Source organism: Homalodisca vitripennis, chromosome 4, assembly GCF_021130785.1.
Source record: "Homalodisca vitripennis isolate AUS2020 chromosome 4, UT_GWSS_2.1, whole genome shotgun sequence".
Classification (NCBI taxonomy): domain Eukaryota; kingdom Metazoa; phylum Arthropoda; class Insecta; order Hemiptera; family Cicadellidae; genus Homalodisca; species Homalodisca vitripennis.
This window is the reverse complement of record NC_060210.1, coordinates 180,372,415-180,386,285: the sequence shown is the minus strand read 5'-3', so window position 1 is coordinate 180,386,285 and position 13,871 is coordinate 180,372,415.

The following is a 13,871-nucleotide window of genomic DNA, read 5'->3' as shown; positions in this document are numbered from 1 at the left end:
GAATACCACTTTGGGCATTCGTAAGGATCAAGTAGCTTCTTGAAATGTGTTTTAGATACGTCTTTGGTAAAGAGGCAATTACAAATCGGCATTTGGGGAATAAACTGAACTCTATTAAATAATAACTTAAAATACATTGTGTCTACATAATAGGATAGTTCCCTATCTCAACTCATAACTAAATAATACCTGTTTTGGAATACATTTTGATCATTGCCATTAAGTTTTGCTTTTTTAAGAAGACGTTTTTTACAAGAATTACATTGTGAGCTATTTTTAAACTCTCCAAATTTGCATTAATTTTGAAATTGAAAATTTGGAGTGAGCTTTAAAACTTGTTACTCGTTTCTGAATAAAGGGAATTAAATTAAAATTATTGATTTGGTACTCTAAAATAATATTTACAACAATAGAGCAATTACTTGTTTTTACAAGCTGCATACAATTAAATCACAGTTTTAAGTATGTTAACATTAGAACGAATAACTAAATATAAAATAAAGTATACTAAATACTAAATATAAAGTATAAAACATTTTAAAGAAAATACTACATAACAAAGAGCATGTTTTAGCATACGGCCTGTAATTGCAGTACCCTAAAAGAATTCATTCATCTGACAACTGGTGGTAATTTTTCCGCTCAATGTGTATTCACGCCTGGCCCATTACAGTGCCGCGGCGATAATTGCACCGTCACGTCGCTGCTAAAGAAAATTGACTTGCTTAAACATTGAGCTGCAAAATAAAGCATCGATCATTTAACAGTGGTATTGCAGGTGGTTTTCAGTTGCTGTAAAGAATAAAATTCTTTTAGGAGGTTGCGTGTAATGACAGCCAACTAAAGATGCTCTCTGATGTGTAATATATGTTATTCTTCTGCTTTCAGTTAGGTTTGTCATAATTTATTATTTTGTAGATAGTTTTTATCTTAAGAAAGTAAAGAAAAATGTGCTTTACATTCTCTGTTCTCTTTATTTATTTTAAAAGTGATGATATCCCATTGGTATCCTATGCATAACAGGTAGTCCTACTCAGTTATTAAATACATTACATAAAACTAAAGAAAATGCCATGTTGGATATATATATTATATTTATAAATATATATTTATATATATTACACTTCTCCAAAAACTTACTGTAGTAAATCAATCTAGGTAATTTTAAAAATAGATGCCAAAACGGGTATTAAATTAGAGTTACGAGTTGAACGAGTAAATGTTTCTATAATCTACACACATCAAAATATTGTTTTCTATAGTTCAGTTTATTTCCAAAATTATTTGAAATTACTTTACTTGTTGATCATATCACCAAAGTCGTTTCTAAGACACACTTTTAAAGAACTTCTGGTTGCATCCTTATTTTTGGAGATGTCCGACGTGTTATTCCACAAAACTGGTCATCAGAACCTAACTAAACAAAGTAACAAAAACACTAAATATGTAAGCAGTTACTAAGTACGCTAATATTTTCAGTTAGTTAAAGAATTAGGATTTTGTTTTAGTGACAGCACGTTAGCTAGGTGGAACCTAGGAGCGGCAAAAAACCGCCGAGTAATGCATTTTGTTATGTAAGCCCCTGCCTGGATGGCGACGGTAAAATAACCGCAGATTGTAGTGGCAGTGGACGACTGCACATCAACAGTCGACAGCAGAACTGCCGCGTCGTCATTTCTGCTACCCAATGTGTAACCTTCTGTTTTATTCACACTGATAAGAGGGAAGGACTACAGATTTGTCACCGGGATAAAAAATACATGAGCCAGGCCTAACTTTTATTTACAGTTATTATTAGTTTATATGGAAACATAAAATAATTTTGAACATTTAACGTTGTATAAATTACAAAACTAAAACTCTCCGTTTAGAGAACAGGAATATGTTTTATTCTCCAACTGTCAAACTAAATAAATAGTTTTTAAATATTTGTTAAATATTAGTGATGGTAACAAACCTGTTTGATATCTGAGTCTAGTGCAGGAAAATGAGTTCGATTGGGGAGTTAAAAACCTTCTCCCAACAAACAATACTAATCTCACGTATGCCTAAAAATATCTCGCCATCCCGAGTCACATAATACCATGATGGTACCCTTGTTCGTAAGGTTCCAAAAGGCTCCAAGGTTGGTACAAAGAGACAGTATGGTTGAATACCCACTTGGATTCCTCCCGAGAAACATCTCTGATGTTCCTTGAGCAGAACAGTCAATAACTATAAAGGTCATGACTTGGAGTCCATGAAATGTTGGGTCTGATTCGTCGAAATCTTACGAAATGAGAATATTCAAAATTTACAATTACCATCATTGATTGATCTTATGGTTACATGAGAATCTCTTGGGATCCAAGTATTGGAGCCTGTTTAGACAAGTTGGCTACTCGTATGTTACAAGCAACGTAAACGTAAATAATAGTTATCATAGCATATCGTTACTTGTACTAAATAATTGCAAAATATTAATTAACAGTAAAGAAAAACTTCAATTCAATTCTTGGCAAAAGGGGATTTTATAATATCTACATGTTAAGGTGAAATATGTCAGAAATCACGTTTTCGCATTTTTGTAATTACTAATTAAATATAATTCATAAAAAATTTAACAAAACTATAAATGTGATATCAACAATGGTTATTTAGAAAATTTTGTTAGCCTTAACGTACGAATCAGGAACAACCATAGATACATATTAAACATACACGTTGGTATGTAAACCAGTGTTGATATCTTAATAGAGTATTAAAATAAACAAACAAAATTCCTCAGTAGTAAACATTTGCGATAGCTTTCAAGTAGTGCTAATTTACAGGAAAGATGTAAAAAGTTTTAATTTAGAAATTATTAGACAATTTTAGGTTCTAGTATGAAAATAAAAAATAGAATTTCAGAAATGGAATGCACTTTCCTCATAACCTAGAATCATAGACTATATTCTGGATATCACCGGCGTGTATACTTTACGAGTAAATTAAAACCGTGGCCAGAATACAAAGGTTAGTCGTAGTTTACCATCAATACACTCTGTTATATGCATTCAATTGAAATCAAGTCAAAATCTTCAAGCCTTGGAATTCGAGTGCATAAATAATCCAAATAGTCTTTTACATTTTGGTAGTTGCAGATAATATAAGACAAATACTAACTCAAGCACATTAACAGAGATGTTTTCTTCCTTAATATTGAGAAAAAATAGTATTGTATTTATTTTCTCTATATTTTATTAAAATATAATAAATTTGATACTTTCAACCAAACATCAAAAGTTTTCTAATAAACTAGTAATATTGATGTACAAATTATGAAATCTTATTTAAATTTGTTAGATTCAAGCTCCATTTTTATTTTTATTTACGTTCATATATCCATTGATATTATATTTAAAGGTGCAGCAAAAGAAATATAAATAAATATTATGTTTTTTTTAAATCTTCAAATTTAAAGATTGTTTAAATGTATAGTACAGTATGTATAAACCCAATTTGGAGGTACAGTAGATTGTTTAAAAACTATCTTAGTTTTATCAAACTCAATCTTAATAGAATATTGTATACATTCTACAACATTTATTACGTTGATTATGTGTTATTTTGACCTTGAAAATTAATTCATACAAATAATATAAAATTTCAACTTAAACATATTTTATTCAACAAAATCAACTAACCATACGAACAAACTTAACTTAAAGTTAAAAATCAATTGTTAATATTTAGGAAATATCAAACGACCGTGACTGATGACGTATTTTTGCATTATAATTTTTATCCTATTAAAATATTAGTCATAAAAAATTAAAAGAAACGCTATTGAAAGAATAGATAAACACATCTTGTAAGTGTCAGACGTGATTTGTTACTGCGGTTGTTTATTCTAGCTTAATATAAAAAGACAAAGAAGTTATTCCACATTTAAAAATCTACAGTGAATAACTCTTGTACTAAGCGAGTACTCTTGTAATATGTATTCCTGATGGGTAGCGCCAGGCTTGTTTTTAGTGAAAAGACTCATGTCCACCTGCAGGTTGCCGTCGCTGTGCTACGGTCTGCATGAGCAATCACTGTTTGTGTTTGTTCTGTTTTGGAGTGGTTTGTACTTTTAAGTCTATTGACGAACCCATTTCATCAACATGGCAACGACCGGCCTGATGGTGAAGGAATAGTAAACCTTCAAAACACATGTCACCTCATGACGCAATTAACCAACTGGGTTGGAGTTATCGACGAAGGTGAATGACCTTATTTTCAGTTATTAGTCACAATATTATCTAATTATTTCGTTACATTATACTTTTGATAGCGTTCTGTCTTATAACTCATGATCTAATAAGAACATTGCACATTTATTTTAATGAGATTGCCATACTATGTATTTTTACCAGCAGAAATAGTATTTTGCTGTATTAAAAATAAAACGAGAGATAATTAAAAGATACTTTTGAGTAACTAACACGTATTTTGATTAACCAGTAGACAAAACTTTGTTTACTGCGTACTGGAAATATGCAGTAAAAAATTGGATACTGGATACTGCATACTGGAAATTAGTTTAAAATTAGTAAAGAGTAACCTGATATAAGTGTAATTTATTATTAAACATCAATAAATTAAAAGCAAGAACCCTGATGATATAAATTTTATGTAAAATTAATGAGTATAACTTAAATTACCTACGTCATGTACGTACTTCTACGTGATGTTACTAAACACTGTTTGGCACTTTGTATTATACCAAGGTATTGTTTTAAACAAATTATTAGTAGTGATTAAAATTAAGTACTTTTAACTTAAAATTTCGAAGATTACACAAAAATAATACAACTAACTACTTTGTAACCTTTGATTATTAAATTATTTATTAACCGTGAACTCAGTCGAGAAGTGTAAGGAAGTTTTAGCAGAATCTTCCTGAATATAGATTTGATATTTAAGAACACAAAATAATCGACCATCTTGCATATGCAGCGAACGAAGTACGTGACATTGTTAGCAACCAGTGTCTGTACTCGCTGCAATCAAAGTTGCAACATTCATTCACTTGCAATATTGGTTTTACTGTTAGATCGTCAGTTTCTTAAGTCGTTTATTTATCAGACCATACAAAGGTAATTCAATTCACCCATTATTCTTCAAATGAATAAAAGTACAAGTTATTATAGTAATTAATGTGTCTCTGAAATAACGTTATAAATAAAACGGTACTGCTTAATCGAGGTCGGTAACATTTAATGGTTGTAAAGCTCAGAGAATTAAATTCCTGAAACGTTTATAAAAGTAAGTCAGTAAGTCACGATGTAATATTATGTATTAATTTTAAATGTTCATAGAAGAGTTTGTACTTGCAGTATAAGTGACACGCATAACAAGGAAATGTCAGAAACAGCTGATAACTAAAAATATCTTGTTGTTAAATGCTGGTAATCTAAAATTGAATGTTAGTTTAATATACGCTAGAATATTTCAGCCGTGTATTTTTTTAAAAATGAGCGTGTGTCATTTCAGTCACATTGTAGAATCATTCCATTCGTTTTTTTTTTGAGAAGTCTAGACAACTTGTCATATTTATATCAGTTATATATATATATATATATATATATATATATATATATATAAGAAAATCTTAGGTTAGGTTATCTAATATATAACCGACCGATTTTAAATTAACTTATGTAACCTATATATTAAACTAACAACGTTGGTTCAAGTTCGTATAGTATTATATTTTTTTAAACCTTTTTGGTAAGGAAAATTGCGAATTAGGAATATAATTCAAACAAAGAAGTCAAAAAGAAGATATTATATATATATATATAATATATATATATATATATATATATATATACAAATTGGACCTGGTTTTTTAAAGATTATATCCTATACTAGGTATTGATAGTGAAATTCACTTCTGGTACAACTGTTAGTGTAGACATTACAGATTTTTATGTTTACAGTATACCAGAAAAGACAATGGTTTAGCGTTAGCCGTAATGTTGGGGTTAGTCTGAAGCCTTTTCCGGTTGAGTTCCTCTGCCAGGTCACTTCTCCTCAACCCCTCAATGTAAACACACGCTCTGGTGCTCTTTCCTGTTTTTATAAAAAGTAAAATAGATTCAGTACAGACTTAGTTCAGTTGGATCAGACTAGGACAGTCGGAATCATGATAGTCACATTGTTATTTAATGCATTTAATAAAGCCTACTTTTTATAGAGTGTTTGGAATATTAAAAACAAAAAGACCGAAGATTGAGGAGTTGAGAGTTCATAAAAACCGGGTTTTCTTGAAACCGATACATGAGTTTTTCCTGATAAAGAAATCAATCGTCGGCAACTCTAGTACTGAAGGAGGGCCAGGTAGAAGGGTATCGAAAGGGTAAATAAAAACAAAACATGTTTCTGTTAATGTTTTTCCCTACCCTGATACAGTTAAAACGCAGCGAAGTCGTCAGACACATAAATATTAGTTACATCACCGCCAGACAACTACATAAAGTGAATATAAGTCTCCACTTTCAGATTCTGTATACGGTTAGCTGACTGATTATATACAGTTTATATAGAGTTACGTATTTGAATTTGATGGTTGGTTTTAAATATGCCCAGGCTAAGAAAAGTATAACCTGAGAAGAAGGTTTTCGTTTTAAATATTTAAGCTTTTTAATTACTCTTTTATTTCAAATACCGCAGAAACTCACAGCTGACAGTTAATTCATTCTTTAAGGGAAATCGCTCTATAATTTTAACAAAAACCAGGTTGTGTAATTATACTATCAAAATTAGTTCTTCGTTTCCGAAATATTACTGAATGTGTTGTGTGTGAAGTAAATGTATTAACTCGATCGGTATTTCATATTTATGTTCTGCCATTTTGTCAACTAGTACATCTATTAGCATAAGAGTGCCGATATTATTGTAAAGGGCTCTTGCGAATTAAATGTGTACGGTGATTCATGCAGTTCGTTCAACACCACGACTGCATTTCACTTGTGTTCCAAACTAATGGGCCGATAAAACTTATTTTTAATATAAATGGAATTAATGTGTTTGATTGTCTATTGGAAATCTTTGTGGCCTTCTTACCTGCCCATCTAAACCATTTAATTTGTTTTCCTCATGAGATAATAGATAGAGATAAAGAAAGCATTTGTTGCTTCGATTCTCACTTTAACCATTCAGATACAGACCTCTAATTTGTTACAGACCAAGCCCTGCATACTTAATATTTACTGAAACGTATAGTTAAAAGTATAGTGCTCGTAAAAAAACTCCTGGAACGAATCCACGTTTCCTTAGGGTCCTTGGTTAATATATATATATATATATATCCCTATTTCTATTTAAAAAAATATACTTTTAACTATACGTTAAATATAGTCATATTTGGCACTGGCTTTAATAATATGTCTTCAAAATGTTATTCATACAAGCTTAAAACATGTCTTATATCATATTTTAATCGGCGTTACAATATAAAATGGGTAATTGACAATTATTTTATTGTATGTGTGTACAAATGGAAGAGCATGAACAATTATTAGAAACATGTGTAGGTATTATTAGAAACGTATCTTGCTAAAACGTAAAGCCACGTTTGTGTCTGTTTCGTTATTACAGTTTACAAAGGGACTCTGAGTTTAATTGGAAAACTGGGGAATACAAGGTGTGGTCGTTCATGTGGTAACATTCTGCAACACCACAACTAAACACGATATATGGTGAAAACCTATGTGGTTGGATACACACACATTCTTAAGTTACTCTCGTGATTAATGTGTATTATTTTGTTGTATTTATTAAACATGACTAGATGTATTAAATGGATCCGTAAAAATGTAAAACACCTTTTTTACAAACAAAATATTTACAAATTTAAAAAGATCAATTTTAAAAGGACTGTATTCTTATTGTACTAGTTCATATTACAATTTGAGCCATGAAGATACACCTGAGTAGTTATACTGCCGCTCTCACAGTATTTAAATAGATTACTAATATTAAATAAAGTTTTTAACGTTTTTAAACACGAAATCAGTTGACGCGTTGTCAGAAGACCATACTTTCTCAATAACTGTAACGGGAGAAGATGTTCTAAATATTAGTGTGCAATCCAAGATAACTTCACCAGCGTTTATTATGTAGGAATAATTAAATATATTAAATATTTTTTTTATACAGAACCAGGATTAGGAACAAGTTACTAGACAAACTTTTCTTATTTTGAATTCAGAAAATAAATCCGTGATGAAAAATCTACATTCTTATTTAATAAACCAAAGTGCCTCCATAAAATACCTTAATACAAGACGATATGGTTTGTAAACCCGTAAACTTAAAGTGAAAACAGTTTTATAATTTCGTTCTTGAGGATACCTCGTATACTAATGATTAGTCTTTCATCCCACTCTGTATCTTAAAACTGTTTGCGACGTTGGTGATGCACTGATTATAGCTAGTAAATTTGTAGTTATTTATTTTATTAATTTTTATTAAGTGTATTTCTTAATTTTGTACCTCTAAAAGTATGAAAGGTCCATAAATAAAAATTCACATATTGCCTTTTAGTTCTTTGTTTGAAGGTTATTTTTGACGATGGAAAGATTGTGAAGGAAACAGGATTTTTCCGGACATTTGCCATCGTTCAGTGATTGGCCGTAAATTGGCAGACCAACCAATCAGTCAACCATCAGTCGAGATTAGGCCGCTTTGGTTGCCAATTCTAAAAAATGAACTAAAGAGAAAACCAAAAGTATCAAACGGATCAGATATTTGTAATAAACCAATGCGGAGTCACAATATGGTTTTAAGAAGTTCATCTCGCATGAACCAATAATAACGAAAGGGCCCATTCCTGTCCCCCTTCCCTTTTATTTCCGCCATCTTGTTTTAGCCAGCCGTGACGATTACCATTGGCTAGTCCCTCTGGTCAGTCGTAGGTGGTTAGTAGACGAGTGAAGACGTATTGTGACCTGTATTCCGTAGTTAAGTTTTAATGATTAGTGTTTTGTATAGTTTTTTTATTAAGTACATGTTTATAGAGTTAGTGAAGTTGACAAACAACATGTAGGTTGTGATTCCTGACTTAGGCGTGCCACAACGCTTTGGTAAGATTTGTTTATTTTAACCTAGTTTGTAATTATGTATTAGGTTAGTTCTTTACCTGAAGAAGAGATCAGATTGAAGATCTCGAAACGTAGTGTTACTGATTTCTTGTTTCACTGAACGATGGCAAATGTCCGGAAAAATCCTGCCTTTAGTTGTTTCTTATTTGATTAATCTTAGCAATGATGATAGTATTTATATAATTTATAATTTGTTTGATAATTCAAGTAATAAAGCCAATTTGATGGGCTACTGCTAGTAAGTCTAGAGTTATTACACTTGAGAAATCGGACGCAATCATCTCAAGTATTGTGAAGACAACTTGACGGATGTTATTGCGTTGTATTGTTATAAGCAATGTTCGTAATTAAACCGCTTATAATTATTATTTTCCATTAAAACAAGGCTATTATTTTTATTATTTAGTTAAATGTAATGGATAATTAAAAATACAATTTTATTATTTAATATTTGATTCAAAATCAATATTTTTAACGTTTATTTTCATTTTTAATTACTCAAATCATTGTTATTTGTTATTCTTTAATATTTATTGTCTCTCATTTCTTCAGTGCTTTATTTATTAGCATGAATGCCAATTTAATCCTAGATTAGAAACTACATTCATCAATACATTAAAAAAATATTAACATTTGCATTTATCAGTTTTAGAGACGTTATATCATTAGTTATGAATGAAATTGAAGAGAAATATAAAAAATATCATCTTAAAATTAATGTATACTGAAACATAGTCTTTGTATGAAATGAAATAATAGTTTGACAACATTTAAAAACACATGATATTAATGATAACAAACATAATTTCCTTACTCACCAACAAAATTAATACAAATTCTATGTTTAATTTACATGCAAGCAATAATTTTAAGGCGTTAATAAACATTTATGAGCTCAAAGAAAATATTACAATACAAATGCCAACTTATGTATTTTGTAATGTAATTTTAGTGTATTATTATGTAGATCTTTGCCTTTGAGCAGTGGCAATATCGTAACCAATAAAATTCATCTGAGGTTCGATCATTGTTTATTGCTTATTAAAATCTTGAGTGATTTCGGCCTACAACAGGAATGGTTTCCCAAATTATTAAGGTAATAAGCAGCATTAGTTGAACGTAAAGGACATTTGTGCAGAAGATAATATTGGTCCTCTCGTGGTCTGTAATTGTTTTATCCGGAAATTAGAGCTTGAAGGAACAACGATAAAACTAAAACTTATACCAAATCCAATTAAGTTGTGTTTACAATTAGTTCTAAGTGAGTAAATCTTCAGTGTTCTCTGGTTTCATGAACAGTTAATCTATTTATTTGAATTACCACACAGTAATATAGTACTTACTACAGACAGCATTCTATGAATATACGGCCTCATTTTATTTTAATAATAGCCGACGAGTTTACTTTTTAAAGTTACTAAACAACCGAGTTTGCCTACAGCAGAGTGTTTTGTATTATTTAAAAACAGCAGATCACATTATTACTGGTGATGTGTTGTCCTGCTTCAAAATTTCATATTTTGTTGTTTGATTTCCATAAACAACGAATTAATTATTTTGAAAGGGAAACTATCAAGCAAGATTTGATATATTAATGTTCTGTATGTGACATATGCTCTATTTCATTCACACGCGCTGCCTGACCTAGACGTTACTGATTTCATTGTTTGAAACATATTATATATAAGACTTGCACTTATTGCCGCAGTGAATCATACATATGTAAGTATTTTAAGAGCGGTATTAAACATTATATTCATGAGAAATTTTTCAAATGTATTATAATATTCTTTTATCACAATTTTTAAACAATGATAATACTCTATATTTTAATTAATAAGATAAGTTCTATGTATTATAAATTGCTGTACTGCTTTGTAAAATTAAGTTACCTTCTATTATTATGAATCCAACTTGTGCATTTTAATTTTAAACTGTTCAGTAATTTATTTTGCTCATAGAATGCAATTGAATTTTGTACGTTTAGTCAACCTCCGTAAAATGATATGAAGCAACGTCTATTACCTCTGTCCTGGTGTTCTCTCTGGTAGTGAATTCTCCAAACACTGAGGTTAACAAACAGTAAGAACATCCTCTAACACTACTTTTGTAACCAATAATAGAGATATGAAGCAACGTCTATTACCTCTGTCCTGGTGTTCTCTCTGGTAGTGAATTCTCCAAACACTGAGGTTAACAAACAGTAAGAACATCCTCTAACACTATTTTTGTAACCAATGATAGAGAAAAAGCTAAATTTTGTTAATTTATATCACATTCTTGCCAAATATAACATAAGCAAATGCTCCATTATTTAAGTTGCCGAATGTCGCTATTATTCGCTACGTTAATCACTGACCTTACACAGTCAGGAATATATAAACTAGTGAACAAGAAATACACGTTAAATAAATGCTCTGTATGGTTCAATTTTTGTGAAAACCCTTATATTTTATAGTTTTAGGTCAATTTGTATTTAATTATGTAGCATAAAAGTTTCACACAGGGATTTGTGTAATAACCGAGGGTCTACTAAAACACAAACTACTCGTACTAAATAAAGTTTTTCATGTTGTAGAACGATGTAATGCTAGGTGTCAAATGAGCAAATTCAAACAAGGTTTCCTTCTTTTTAGGGAGATATTTGATATGGTACAAATAATCTATCTCTTATTCTATTGATGTGCACGAGGAATGGGGAGCTTGCTGGTCTAACTTAAAAGTATTAGATTCAAAACCTGATAAAATTATTGGTTGCTTTGAACCTATAAACAATCAATGTACTCCTCATTATGATATCATGTACATAATATATGGAGGATCATGAACGGGGTATACTAGCTGTAGGTTATAGTATCAAAAATAAAGAACCTTTCTCATTTTAAGACAAATTTTCTTTTAATTATTTTCTCCATGGAATTTCTTTTTAAAGTTATATTAAAATTACGGTTTAACATCAGTATTAAAAAATATAATACATTTAAACGAGAGAGTCTGCAGCATTTCACATACTTTTAACGATAATCTCTCCGTTACTTGAGTTATTCGGTTGTTGATCTGTACAAAAATAAACCGAATCAGTTTGAATGAACCATTATATGGAACCTACGTATACATGAACACATTATATTTGTCACGTATATTTGTTACAACGTTCCTCCAATAGCTATATTGATCGGTAGGAAAGGTATAATAACTCTTGAACAAGCACAAGGAAAATATTTCACCCGGTGGAAGACCTGTAAACCGAATTTAACAATTCCATTGACTCTGTATTTATTCACAGGTCAAAGATCCCTATTGCGCCCTAGTTCAGAGAATGGTTGCCAGTATTGAAAGACACGCCCAGAAGCATGTTTATATCATTGATACCGCAGTACGTGTTTATACACATGTAATGTAAACATGCCAAAAAATTAAATCATTGAGCTATAACCAATGTTTATAAAAGGTAAATCCGTAACAACTCAATTTTCGAACATATCTAGCTAAAACCATATATGAAAACCTGATATTGATAACACGCTGAATTTTGACCTGAAATATAAAAATATAGAGATAAAGCTTTTATATAGCCTAATGTAGTACAAACAGTGTGGGTGTTGCTTTTTCATTTCATTTATCTCGATAATACAGTATAACTCAAACTTTTAAAAGAAAATACCATGAAAGTATAAAGTAATTTATATATATATATATATATATATATATACACATATATAAGGAATCACTGATTCTGATACTTACAAATAAATTGTGGATGTAAGAAATCATTCGTATCTATTCATGTGAAAACACTACAAGTACGTGATGATAAGTATTAAGATACTTTATGATCATAATTTAGGAAAGAATACAAATAATTGAGTTAAGGATAAACGTAAAGATAAATCGCCCAATTCGTCTACTCTAATGACAAGGACTGATCAGACTGTTCTCGTCATGGATAATGAATGTTTCCTATCTGAGGGATAATGGAAGAAGGTAGACCGAACAGATGTAAGGCCCTCCATCACAATTATTTTACAAAACGAATTTCAGTGACAATGTTGTAGAACTTATTTAGTAAGGTATTTTATGGTGGATGGTATACTTGAAATGGTGTGTCCGCGGCGGGGGGGGGGGGTGGTTAGTTAGAAAAATATGATGAACAGATTAATTCTCCCTTAATTCCTAAAATTCGATTTCGTCATGCTATTTTTATATGTCAGCTTATACAGGAATAGATATACTGTTTAAATACGTAGTCAGGAATAATAAATTGTTTAATGCCACATTCGGGAGAAAATTGAATGTAAAATAAAAATTGCTTTCGGCCGCCATCTCGAAATGTACTATTGCTTTATCCTGGATAACAAACGTATTTCAAGTACTTTTAAATGCTATATTCGTGACATTTTCTGTTGGATTCACTTTGTAATTATGGTTAAAAATCATAATTATGAAACTCATGATTGTACAAGTTAACATGATAATTAACACTTAGTACAATCATGTTACTAAGAGTTAATAGTATTGTATAGACGTATGTAAACGCATTGTATAGCGGTAAAAGCCACGAAATTGCCAAGTCCCAAAACTGTCTGTCTAATGTATTATACATGTCATCAATTAAATATACATTAATTTTAGCATCAACGATGATAAAATGCACAAGTGACAAGAGCTTACACATGTTATGACATATTACGTCGTATATTTTGTGTGAGCATATATATCCGCTGGCCACTCGTTCATTGTCTCTTTAGGATTCACCCA